The following is a 13,731-nucleotide window of genomic DNA, read 5'->3' as shown; positions in this document are numbered from 1 at the left end:
AAGCGCATTTCCTGAGACCTGGCAGGCGCGTGCGCCCCTGCATGCTGCCGGCGTTTGTGCGCGCTTGCTTATATGTATGTGTTCCCGGGCGCGCGCGTGTGTACGTGTGTGTGCCCGCGTACGAGTGTATGTCCGTGCGTGCATGCGGGGGGTGGTGCTTGTGGAGGGCGGGGCGAGGGATGGGCGTGGCTAATACGAAAGCTGCTCTTTTGCTAGTTACCACGCGTCATTATTTATCAGAAGATATACGCTGCTTAAACACAAATACGTTTTAAAATATATTTTAGGCAGTAGGGTTTTGTTTTGCAAGTTCTTTTAGTGAGTAAATTTAGTGATAAATAATTGTTTTTTCTTTTGAGACAGAATTTCGCTCTGTCGCCCAGGATGGAGTGCTGTGTAGTGCAGTGGCACGATCCTGCAACCTCCGCCTCTCCGGTTCAAGCTAGTCTCCTGCCTCAGCCTCCCGTTACAGGCGCGCACCACCCCACCCAGATGATCTTTTAAAATGCAAAATGCCATCGACGCAGAAAATCAAAGGTATCCATTGCGTCTGTGCGTTTGGGTTCTAGGATATGACAAAGAAAAACAATTTAAATATTACATAAATTCAGTAGGAAAAAGAAAGATGCCGACTGATAAGTACTTTGTCTGCCTCCTTAAGCTGCGCTGTCCACTCGGCTGTCCTCTAGCCATATGTGGCTACTCAGTACTTGAAGTGTGGTTGAGACGGAAAAACTGAATCGTTAATTGAATTTCAATTAAACTAAAAACAAAAACGATACTCGATTCAATTGTTGGAATACTTTTAAGTATGTTTGCAACAACTCAGATATATGAATCTGTTTTTCCAACTTAAATTTTATGAACTCTAACTTTAGCATGTGAATTGAGATGTGCTGTAAGTATATATCAGCTGGATTTTTTTTTTTTTTTACTTCTGGACTTAGTACAAGAAGTTTTCAAAAAATATATTGAATCGCACATTAAAAATCTTTATATATGTTTAAATATTTTGGATGTAACGGGTTAAACAAAATATTACAATAAATTGTACCTGTTGCATTAGATAACACTGGCTTAAAGTATTACAACATAGCAGGGCGCGGTGGCTCATGCCTGTAATCCTAGCACTTTGGGAGGCCGAGGGTGGATCATATGAAGTCAGGAGTTCGAGACCAGCCTGGCCAAAATGGTGAAACTCCGTCTCTATTAAAAACACAAAAATTAGCCAGGCGTGGTGAAGCAAGCCTGGGGTCCCAGCTACTCGGGAGGCTGAGGGAGAATTGCTTGAACCCGGGAGGCAGAGGTTGCGGTGACCTGAGATTGCACTACTGCACTCCAGCCTAAGCAACAGAGTGAGACTGTGTCTCAAAAAAAAAAAAAAAAAAAGTATTACAACACAGAATAATTATATATTTATGGATATATATTATATATTTATGGTTATATTTTCTTAAGTGGTAAAAATGAGAATATATGGATGGGATGGCTACATCCCAACTTCAGGGTGATGCTCATCTCCAACGAAGGAGGCCTAGGAATTTGTATATGGTGTCAAAGTAAACATAAAATATAAAGAGATGAATTTCTAAATTTAATGGTTTTTTGGGGAAGCAAGAATTGCAGTTCAGGACATACACATAGACTGAGTGGTCTTTAGTATGTCAGAAGAACAAAGAGAAGGTCGAGAGTTTTATTAGAAAGAGAAATGTTACTACTGTTTTGAAGGAAGGTTCATTGGCACTATAGTAAAGTTTTGGGAAGCTGGCAGGCTCTGGCGAGTGACAGTGGTAGGTAAAACCAGTCTTAGTCATAGCTGATTGTTTCAGCAACTACTCAGTAAAACTGGTCTTAGAGTTACTGCAGGCTGTTTCAGCAGCTGGGTTGTAAAAAACTTAATTCTTAATGCTAGAGCTGTGTGCCCTGATGGCTTTTTCCCCTGGTCCCTGGATTCTGATTTAGTTGGGTATGACAAGAATGATCCAGATTGTATGATCAATTTTCACACTGGGAATGGCTTAAAGATGGTTTCTTCTGAATTTTAAAGTTTTATTTATTAAAATATCTGAAACATGACAGTGGGATGTTGAATTTTCATATTTTCTTTGTACATTTATGTATTTTAAAATAATTAATGATATTGTTTGGTTCTTCTGCTTAAAAAAGCTTATATCTTCTGCAAAATGTGACCGAATCATGTAAATTCAGTAGGAAAAAGAAAGATGCTGACTGATAAGTACTTTGTGTATCTCCTTCAGCTGTGCATGTATGTATATGTATAGTTATCAGTTTCATATGAAGCTTACTCAAGTAAAGAACGGTAGCTATGCCTCCTTTACACACAATACAGTGGTTGTAAAAAGATCTTATTAAACAGTCACTTGTTGCATGCTAGAATCTTTTTCTAGGCCCTGGAGACACAAAAGTAATTGAGAGGGTCCCAGCTATTTGGGAGCTCCTTGTCCAGTACGGCAGACAGGTAGTTTAACAAGCACATAATACAAACCTCAATAACATGACAAGAGAAAGTACAGGCATAGCACATAGGAGGAAATGATTCATTTCTGGCAAGCTGAAAAGATTCCTGGAGTAGGGGACATGTTAATTCTCACTACCAGATTTAAAGTATATCTTCAGTGAATCTATTTGTTTAGATACATTTTTACAACCATGTTTTGTTACTTATTTCTATAAATCTTCATATTTAAGGCAGGTGTAAGAACTCTTTGATTTGAGTGTACCTCACCGTCAAGGTTGGAATCAGATTTTACGGGGGCTTCAAGATTATACAATCTGAAAGGTCTTTTTAAAGAAGCATATAAAATTATGAATGCAAAATTAGGTATAGGCCTTTATAAGGGTCTGTCCAAGTGAGGGACTCTGAAGTTTGAATCCTTTAGCTTCATGGTAAATCTACCTCAGAGTAGAGTAGGTGAAAAATATAGATCTATGAAACCTTAATTATAGGGGGGTTGTTCATATCAACAAAAATACTCTTTCTAAAATGGTTCAAAATATGATTCTTAAAAAAGTATGTATCCCTGCCTCTCTTCCCTATAGGCTTTTAACATGATTGCATTTTCTGGCTTTATTTTAAAATAAGCAACTAAATAATTTTATTTAATTTACAAAACATATAAATTGGCCAATAATCCCAACATGAATACAATAGAAAATTCAAATAATATAAAAGGTTCATATGAAAACAAAAGCCTGTTTTACCTCATCTCCTCAAATCCCTGTCCCTTAAAGCAACCAATGTTAACAGATTCTTGTGTTTCCTTCTAGAAAAAAATATGCATTTACTAGTATATACATCTCTATATGTGAATAATTCTATATTTTCTAGCAAAAGTTCATTCTGTGTTATACCACCTTTCCTTTACCTAGTTTTAAACTCAGCTGTCACACAGAAAATTGTATAAAGCATAAATATCCAGTTTAAGCAGTGCTGTGGCTTCAATGTTTGTGTGTGTCCCCTCCCAAATTCACTGTGAAACTCAATCCCCAATGCAACAGTACTAAGAGGTGGGGCTTTTAGGAGGTGGTAAGGAAGGCCACAAGGGTTCCACCCTCATGAATGTGATTAGCACCTTAAGAAAGGGATAGAGGGGGTGAGTTTACCCCTTCCATCACTTCCACTATGTGAGGATGCAGCAAGAGGCACCATCTTGGAAGCACAGAGCAGCCTCTACCAAACACCAAGATCAAACCTTGATCTTGAACTTCTCAGCCTCCAGAACCTTGAGAAAATAAATTTCTGGTTTTTATAAATTACTCAGTCTCAACTATTTTGATATAGTGGCACAAATGAACTGAGACAAGCAGTTATGGTAAAATGCACATTCGTATGTATGTTATGGTTAAAATGTTATGGTAAAATGCACATTCGTATGTATGGTAAAATGCACATGTATGTTATGGCAAAATGTTATGGTAAAATGCACATTCGTATGTATGGTAAAATGCACATGCTACCCAGGTCAGGAAACAGAACATTGCTGAAAGGGCCAGCTTCAGGGACTTGCAGTGGCACAGGTGCCAAGCTCAGAAGCCAACACACTCCACTCTCCTACTCCTCCATCCTGCTTGACATTTAATGCCCTGCAATCACCATCATGTAATTTTCAATAATTTTATCTTTGAATTTGCATTTTATAAGTGAAGTATCAATGGGACAATGCACTGATTCAGGCATCATGGGCCTGCCACCTCCCTTCCTCCCCAGAATGAGTTCTGGCTACTCATTCTCTCCACTCCACGCCACCCCACCCTCTGCTCTGGCAGAGGCTGAGCAGGAGGTACAGTGCAGGAAGTGTCTGGTTGAGGTGCAGGATCCTCCCCATTTCCTCTGAATCAGGGGTCAGGCCCCTAGCTCCTTTGAGGGTCAGTTTTCCACCTGTGCCCAAGGGAGTGCCACATTAAATAGCAAATAAGAAAACACCATCGGAGGAGAAGGAGAGGGAGGGAGAGAGAACAGATGTTTGTTCTGGACCCCACAAATTATGTAGATGGCCCTGATTGACAACATGCCAGAAAGTCACCACCTGCCCCTTCTTCATCATAAACCCCATCTCCCAGCTAGCAGAAGCAGCTATCTTGACTTTTATGGTATTTTTTACCTCATTTTTCATTATAGTTTTGCCACCTAGTTCTTCAACTTTTTTTTGTTTTGTTTTGCTATTTTTGAACTTTATATAAGTGGACTCATATACTTTATTTTCTGTTTTCTTTGGGTTCATTCACTCTGGTTTTCAAAGGTCTACTTGTATGTAGTTTAATTCTTTCTCTTCATTATGGTATGAATACACTACAATTTATCCATTCTATTGTTGATAGACATATGGGTTGTTTCCAGTTTAGGGCTATTAAAATAATGTTGCCATGAACATTCTTATTCTTGTACATGTATCCTGATACATATGTGACTGCAGGTCAGTAAGATATATGTTGTTAAGATGGAGTGAGAACTTGCAGCTCCTTGCTTACATATGTAAACAGAATTGCTGAGTTTTAAGGTAGGTATAGCTTCAACTTTATTAGATACTTCCAAACTTTTACACTTCCATAAGCAATATATGAGAGTTCCGTATCTTTGCCTACCATTTGATATTGTACTTTCTAAAAAAGATCAAATAGGTATGTATGGTATCTCATTGTGATTTTAATTTGAACATTCTTAGTTACTAATGAGATTATATATTAATTGATCTTTTAGATTTCCTGTTTGGAAGTTCCTAGTTAGGTCTCTTGCGTATTTTTCTATTGGGATTGTGTCTTTTTCTGTTGATTTGTAGTAGTTATTCATGTTTTCTGAATGACAGCCTTTTCACAATTTTACATATTGCAAACCTCTTTGCCTAGTTCATAATTTGCCTTTTGACCCTGCAGTGGCAACTTTTGTTTAAAGTCTTTTAATGAGGAAAAAAAATGTATGTATCTATCATTTCTTTTCTGCCTGATTTTTGTGACTTAAGTTCCTTATCCCCAAATCATGAAGATATTTTTCTACATTATCTTGTAATAGCTTCATTGTATTGCCTTTCCCATTTAAGATTATGATTGATTTTTGTGCACAGTGGTTGAGGTTCAATTTTATTTTGTATATGCTACCCATTTGACCAAGTACCATTCACTGGAAAATCTATCCATATTCCACTTTTCTACAGTGTCACCTTTGTCATAAATCAAGTTGTATATATGTAGGTCTGTTTCTGAACCCTAGTCTTTCCATTGTTCTTTGCCAATTCCACACTCTTAATTATAAAAGTCTTTTAGAAAAATTTTGATAACCTAGAAGTATAGATCTTCTACCTTATTTTTGTTTATCAAAACACAGACTTGGTTATTCTTGACCCTTTGTATTTCCTTATACATTTGAGAATCAGCTTAAGTTCCAGAAAAAAGAAACACCAACCAAATGAACAGTAAGACAACAACAACAACAACAACAACAACAAAAAAGGCCTTTTGGGATTTTGGATGATATTACATCAAATCCATACATTAACCTGAGAGACAAGAGACCTCTTCAACATTGAGCCTTCCAATCATGATTTTCAATTCATTCGGTCTTCTGTAATGTTTCTTAATAGAATTTTATTTGTTGCTTTGCAGAAATTTCACTGATCATTTATTAGATCTCTTTATATATATATATATATATGATATTTCTGACACTATTGTAAATAGTATCTTTTTAATATTTCATTTTCCTTTTTTGTTGATTAAATATATATGTAATAAGCTAATTCTTCCAAACTAATTTTTATATACAGCAACCCTGCTAAAATTTCTTATCCATAAAAATATAAATGTATATGTGTTTGGGTTGTCAATGCACTCAATCATACCATTTTCAAATAGCGAGTTTTCCTTCATTTTTTATTCCTTTTTTTTTCTTGTGCTACTACAGGGTCAGGACTTTAGAACATTAAAAGAGGTGTTAGCAGGCAAAATGTCTCATTTCCAGTTTCAAAAGAAAGACTTTCCATGTTTCGCTATTATGTATCACATCTAATATAGTTTTTTTGTTTTTCATCTAAATTTTCATACCATTTACACGTTCATAACAACCTCATGTTTTTAAGGTGTGTAAGATCTGAACCAGTGTCCCTCTCTTCATTCTTGGCATCAATTATTAGTGCCTTCTCTCTTTTGTTAATCAATCTCACCAGTGTTCTATCAATTTTATTAGACTTTTCAGAGGACCTGAGTTTTGTACATAGTTTTTATTGTATTTTTTATCTATTTCAATTATTCTATTTTCTTTATTATTTCTTTCTACTTTCTATTTTGCTGTTCTTTTACTAACTTCTTTACAAATATGTACATTAAAAGCCACACATTTCTCCATCAATATTGTTTTAACTTCTTCACACAAGTCTTTATATGTATTATTACCATTGAATTTAAAACATCATCTAATTTCCCTATGATTTTTTTGATGCATAGATTTAGAAGTAGGTTTCTTTTTTTTTTTTTTCCAGATAGAGTCTCACTCTGTTGCCCAGGTAGGCGTGCAGTGGCGCTCACGACAGCGTCAACCTCCCCAGGCTCAGGTGATTCTCCCACCACAGCCTCAGACTACCACGCCCAGCTAATTTTGTTTGTTTGTTTGTTTTTGTTTTTTTGTCTTTTTTGTAGAGGCAAGGCTTTTGCATGTTGCTCCGGCTGGTCTCCAACTCCTGGACTCAAGCCATCTGCCAGCCTCCCAAAGTGTTGGCATTACAGGCGTGAGCCACGGCGCCCGGCCTAGAAGTAAGTTTCTCAATTTCCAAACATATGCAAATAATGTGATTATCCTTTTCTTACTGATTTCTAACACATATAAATTGTCACTTTAGAACTGTGTATGATTTAAATCCTTTAAAATTTATTGGTTTTCTTTTTAACTTATCTTCCAGTCACTCATAATCTCTTTAGGTGTCCCTAACCTGCTCTAAAATTCACCCGTAGTCTTTGTACTTTTAGTTATTACATTTTTTAGTTTTATAATTCCTATTTGGTTCTTTTTAAAATTTTGAATGTCACCTTTTATGATTTCTAGTTCCTTGACAACATTTATATGCTTGACTTTTCTTTCATGAACATAGTAAGCATAGTGGTTTTTAGACTTTGCTATTAAGTCTGTTTATTTTGTCTGTTGTTTTTCCTGGTGGCTGACTCATGCTTACTCTTGCTGCATCCATTAATTTTGATTGTTTGCAGTTCATTTTATTGGAAAAACTGATTTAATATAAACAATTTGAAGCACTAGATGATGTAATGTTCTTACAGAGAGGAGCTTCTTTTCCTTCCATTGGGTGCTAAAGGGTGCCAATAGTCCTGAATCAATGCTTGAGGATTTCTGAGCCAACCAGATCATTCTAGTCCCTCTCCCCACTTTTGGCCTATACTTCCCGGGGTCCTATCCCAGAGGAGGAGGTGTTTCACTAGGGTTACCACCATCAAGGTATACTGGACTCCAACCCTACATCCAAGTGACTGCCACACGCTCAGCTCTTCCTCTTCCTATTTTAAGTCACTTGGTTATAACTAGTACAGTATATAGTAAAACAACATCTGCATTCTGATACTATTCATAGTCTAACATATTGCTCGGCATATCTCTGTGGCTTCTACCTTGATTTTGTTCTCATCAGAGAATAAGGCATAAAAAAGATGGAGATGTAGTTCCCAGGTAATGCTGGAACTTGCTCTGGGTACAAAATTATTTGCGACTGACTAGCAAAATAGAATGTTAGTAATCTTCAAAAAGAAATTGAACATAGATTAAAATTTCCAGAACTAAAATGAGAATTATTATGATATTGCCTCACCCATAATCCACCTGGATTGGAATGATATCTTCTCAAACACTTCTGTAGTGTTCCTGTTGCTTGGGTTCAGGAGAAACATTTTGACTAACATAACAGTCTTCTTTTTAGTATACCAGAATAAAATGTTGAAAGCACCTCACTGAGGTGCTTTCATTTTAATTTAAAAAAATCTACACTGTATTGTGCAAATGATCTTCTATAAAAACTGCTTTGGGATATTACCTTGTAGTTATAGCCTTGGTGTCATTGCAGATGTGAACATCTACATAACTGATTCTAAGTGGGCTACTGACAACTGTAACATTCATCTTCATTATCTGAAGCCAATAATCAGAGTACTTCCCTAGAACTTCTTCATATTTTTTGAAAACATGGAACAGAAATGAATTATCTTAGCATTCTAAAAGAATATGAGGTCTGCTTAGTTTTGAAAGTTTTCATTTCTTCTGAAATCTGTCCAAAGCAACCAAGAAAATGAAAATAAATGCATAAAAACTGAACTTTCAGCAAATAGCTAAGAAAACTCCCAAACTCCAAAATTAAATATGAGTGCTGCAATAGGCAACTGAGGACAGCAAGCCCACATAGGAAATGAAGACAATATTATGGGAAAGTACTGGAAGTGGGGAAGGAGTTTAGTGGTGGCTGTACCCTAAAATCAAATAAGGCTGAGACTGAATAGGCTCCAAACATTGGGAAGGGAGAGAGGACAGAAGGTACCCAATCGGAGATAGCAGATCTTAGAAAGCACCAGTAAAATAACTTCTAAAAGCATTATCATCATCTTAGAAGGCAAGATCTGTGTCCCTGCAGCCTGTGAATAAATCAGGAAGCCCAGGACTGTGTGTAGAAGCTCTTTAGAACCAGGTTCAGTTCTGAGAGGCAGAGTAGGTGTTCACAGAGTTTAAGAAAAGAGTCGTCTGCTATAGCAACAGAAGAGGGAACCCTCAAGAGATGAATTTTATAAAGCTATCCTGATTTTTCTTTTCACTTCCTGTTAATAGTCCAGGAAAATTTCACTAATTTAAATTCAAAGATTATGAAAGTCATATGCAGAACATGTATTCAAAATTATAATAAGAAAACTGTGAAACAGAGTAGCACAATTTTCCTGCAGAAGATGAAAATTTACCAGAAAATGGTTGTCATAAAACAAATGAAATTTATAACTCAACATTCCAACATGAATTTGAAAAACTTAATGAAGCAATCACAGGTATGAAGTAAAATCATGAAAAGTAATATATTTGACTCAGCAGGGAGTCAGACCATAGGATATTAATACCTACTTTTGTAAGAATATATTCAGAGAATTGATTATTTTGGTATTTTCGAAGTGTGTAGCAAAGAATTAACCTTACCCAAAAAGAAGTCTGGCCTTTGTCCTCGTGTCTTAGGAGGTGATCTCTAGGAAGAGTGGCTTTGTGTACCTGGGAGCCTTTAGCTACACTGGATGGGTTAAGAATGTGATTTATGATGTGGGCTTTGGGCCATGAGATAGCTAGTCTACCTCCAGAGGGGTTGGAGACTGAAATTTCCTGGACTCTGCTCTATGCACCAATTCCCTTGGAATCAGCATCCTTTCTTTTCCCCTTTTACACACACACACACACACGCACACACACACACGCACACACACACACACGCACACATACATAAATTTTAAAAAGATGGAGGCTGTGTTGCCCAGGCTGGTCTTGAACTGCTGGCCTCAAGCAGTCCTCCTGCCTCAGCCTCCCAAAGTGCTGGAATTAGAGATGTGAGCCACCGTGTCCGGCCAGTATGCTTTTGTTGAAATAAACCATAACTGTGAATATAATAGTTATTAGTGAGTTCTCTGGGTCCTTCAAGTAAATTACCAGACTTAAGGGTGGTCCTGGTGTGTCCAGAATTTATTCCTTCTGGTGAGTTCTTGATCTCGCTGACTTCAAGAATGAAGCTGCAGACCCTCTTGGTGAGTGTTACAGTTCTTAAAGATGGTGTGTCCAGAATTTGTTCCTTCATATGTTCAGATGTGTCCCGAGTTTCTTCCTTCCGGTGGATGCGTGGTCTCGCTGACTTCAGGAGTGAAGCCGCAGACCTTTGCAGTGAGTGTTAAAGCTCATAAAGGTGGTGCGGACCCAAAGAGTGAGTAGCAGCAAGATTTATTGTGAAAAGTGAAAGAACAAAGCTTCCATAGTGTGGAAGGGGACCCGAGCAGGTTGCCACTGCTGACTCTAGTGGCCAGCTTTTATTCCCTTATTTGGTTCCGCCCACGTCCCACTGATTGGTGCATTTGCAAACCTTTAGCTAGACACAGAGCACTGATTGGTGTGTTTTTTACAGGGTGCTGACTGGTGTGTTTACAAACCTTTAACTAGACACAGAGCACTGACTGGTGCGTTTATAATCCTTTAGCTAGACATAGAAGTTCTCAAAGTCCCCACCCAACCTAGAAGCCCAGCCAGCTTCACCTGTCACTGGGAACCCTGAACCCTTAAGTTGGGGTCAGAAGTGAAGGTGATCTCTTGTGGATTGCTCCCCTAACTCTGAAGGAAATTTCTGAAGTTTTGCTACAAAATACGTAATTAGAATTTATAAGTATTGCCTGTTTATAAGGTATATTTTGGGTTTGTACACAACAGACCCCATTGAGTAGATATGTGGACTACTATTTGTGTTTCTGATATTTTTTCTTGTAAAACCAGTAATCCCTGCTACATTTATTTTAATGCTATGTTATCTTTAATATGGAAGATACATTTGATCCATGAAAAGACCTGTTTTCCCTGTGTGTGGTTTGTTTTTTTAAGAATGAATGTGTATTAAAGACATTGTTCCAATAAGTAAAAAGACAAAATAATTATGTCTATTTTTGCCACTGGTACCTAAAATTTACAATTCAGTCTGACTAAAAGAAATGTCACCCTTATGCCCTGCAACAGTGACTTTAGGATAAGGATATAATGAGAAATTAATTTTCTTTAATTATTTTTCTCTTCATATCTTATGTTTAGTCACTTTAGCCACTCTCAATGTCTTCCCTTCCATTAAACCTCACTGCCCTTCCTTACCACCTGCCTGGTGAAAGTTAGCCCCAGTTCAGTCCAATCTTAGTTGACTGCCCCTTCCTCCACAGTGCTTCATGCAGGTCCTTCTCCCCATCCCTAGCTAGTTTTGAATCCTCAATCCTTTCTCTGACCTCCCATTCCACCAACTATCCCCTCATTTTCACCAAAGACCAACCTGCTATTAAACAAAGAAAATTGAAGCTAACAGTCTGCAGTTCCTTCTACCAACAAAATGATCTGCATTCTCACAAATCTTTGCCTCTTCAGTGGAAGAGGGAAGAATCCTTTTATTTGCATTCTGGATTTCATTACCTCTTATCTTTCTAGGCTTTTTGTTCCATTAATTATCCTCCCACTCTCCTGTATCTTCAGTCTCTTCCTGCAACCTACATTGCTCAAGTTTCTCCCATGTTAAAACAAACCCCATGTATAAGCCATTACCCTCCCTTAACTCTAAGAGACACGCTAGATATTTACATAAGCCCTTGGAGTCCCTTAATAGTCAAGCTGCTTAGAATGCTAGTCTATACCTATTTTCACTTTTTTACCTCGAATTACTTCCCATGCTTAAGACTCTTCTTCCATCCTCTCCCTTCCTGCATTGCTTACCATCATCTACAGGATAAAGTCTGAGCCCTTTATAAATTGACCTTGGCCTAGCTCTATAGTCTCTAGCCTCTTTGCTACCACTCCTCACCTTGCATTTTATTTATGCATCACTGAGACATCCAGATCACACAACACTCTTTAAAGTATCTGTGCTTTTGCACATGCTCTTTCCTCCTTCTGCAATCATCTTTTTCACTTACACTATACACACTCTATTTGTCCTTCAAACCCTACTCTGGGATCACCTTTTTTTCTGAAAGCACCCTCTTAGAAATTTGAGGGAAACATATAAATAGTATTAGCACTCCTCATCTGAGTTTCAAACCAATTTTTACGTAAGAGCAAAGAGTACGGCAGGTGGAGAACCATCACATCTCCTTTATTACTGATAAAGCTGATGTTAGGGAATGCAGCTCCCCTCTTTATGCAATAATAATGAACCTTAAAAATAGGCAGACTGCCTCCTAAATCATAAGGAGAGCTGGAAAGCCACAGGCCACTTTTCTTTTGTGCTGTGGCACAAAAGTAAGCAGAACATGTGCAGTATGGGAGAGCAGGCTAACTTCCCAAGGAGAGAGGAGACTGGAGGAGGAATGCCAGTTTTCTTTCCAAATTCACCAATCAATAATCCTGCTTCTTTAGGGCAGAAGTGAGTAGGGAAACTGAGTAAGATAAAGAAGAATTTCCCCACCTCTACTTGCCATTCTGAAGATTTTCTTCTATAAGCCCACTATGCTTAAATACTAAGCCTAGAGTCCTTCCGGGATGTGGTTATCCGCTTTGGGAGCTTAGCAGTTGACCAGGATAATTTTGCTCCCACTTTCAGAAGTCAGCCCACTCCTCAATCCTAATCTCCATTCTTTTGTGAACAAAGTATACGGTGTAGCTCTGTTCCTCGGAAGGCTCTGAAATGGATCAAAACATTCCTTGGATCAATTTCAAGGACACTCGATGCTAAAGACTGAAAATTATTCTATTTCCTACTTCAAATTATATCTAGTCATGTTGTACACCATAGTAAGCAGAGAGACTCTAATGACTTCAAATTAAAACATAAAGATATTCTGAGAATAAAATGTATAAAATAATTTCAATAACAAAATACCAACAATACACAGATGTATCACATTTAAATACAAACCACCTCCCATTATCAAATTCCTAAGGACAAATTAAAGTCTAAGTTAAATCCCCTGCAATCGAGCCCTGATCTTTTAAGAGGCAGCTCCCCTAATTGCCCTTAAAAAGTCAATCTATGCCCTGAGAAACTCTCAGTGGTTTCCTAGATCCTGATTCCTTTTGAGGAGCTGTTCTAATCTGCCCCTTGAAATCTTGTCTGTCTTCTTCTATTAGATTTATTTGGGCCTCAGTCATTTTTCTGATGTAATAACCATAAAGACATTTTCCCATGTTCTGGTGCATTATTTAAGGACATTTAGACACAGGTGCCTCTCCATTTCTCTTTTATGTGTGTCCATCTTGGACTTTAAGATCTAATTTCCATTTCACATCTTTGTCTTTTCTTCCAAAAGCTCTCTTCCCAAAAGGTCAGATGTTCTCTTAAAAAAACCTCTTTCTTCCTCAAGTGCAACCAGCCCCCAACCTTTATTTTGTTTTTATTCTGTTATTCCTGTTCTGAAAAAAAGACTGAAGCACACTTTTCAAGTCACACTAGCTTCTCTATTATTTCTTTTTTATTTTATTTTATTTTTATAGAGACATGGTCTTTTTTTTTTTTTTTTTTTTTTTTT

General features: G+C 37.5%; 1 long non-coding RNA gene across 2 annotated transcripts in view; it reads right to left on the bottom strand.

Annotated features, from left to right (window-relative positions):
* Positions 1-12,381: 12,381 nt before the first annotated feature.
* Positions 12,382-13,731, bottom strand: part of LOC108512364 (uncharacterized) — a 24,027-nt gene continuing 22,677 nt past the window's right edge. For both annotated transcript variants that reach the window (XR_001880574.1, XR_001880575.1), the window contains exon 5: positions 12,382-12,885. This is a non-coding gene — a long non-coding RNA (uncharacterized LOC108512364). The remainder of the gene's footprint in view (positions 12,886-13,731) is intronic.

Source organism: Rhinopithecus bieti, unplaced genomic scaffold (genome assembly GCF_001698545.2).
Source record: "Rhinopithecus bieti isolate Rb0 unplaced genomic scaffold, ASM169854v2 scaffold_29254, whole genome shotgun sequence".
Classification (NCBI taxonomy): Eukaryota; Metazoa; Chordata; class Mammalia; order Primates; family Cercopithecidae; genus Rhinopithecus; species Rhinopithecus bieti.
The sequence above is the reverse complement of the archived record's forward strand: the minus strand, read 5'-3'. Positions and strand labels throughout refer to the sequence as shown.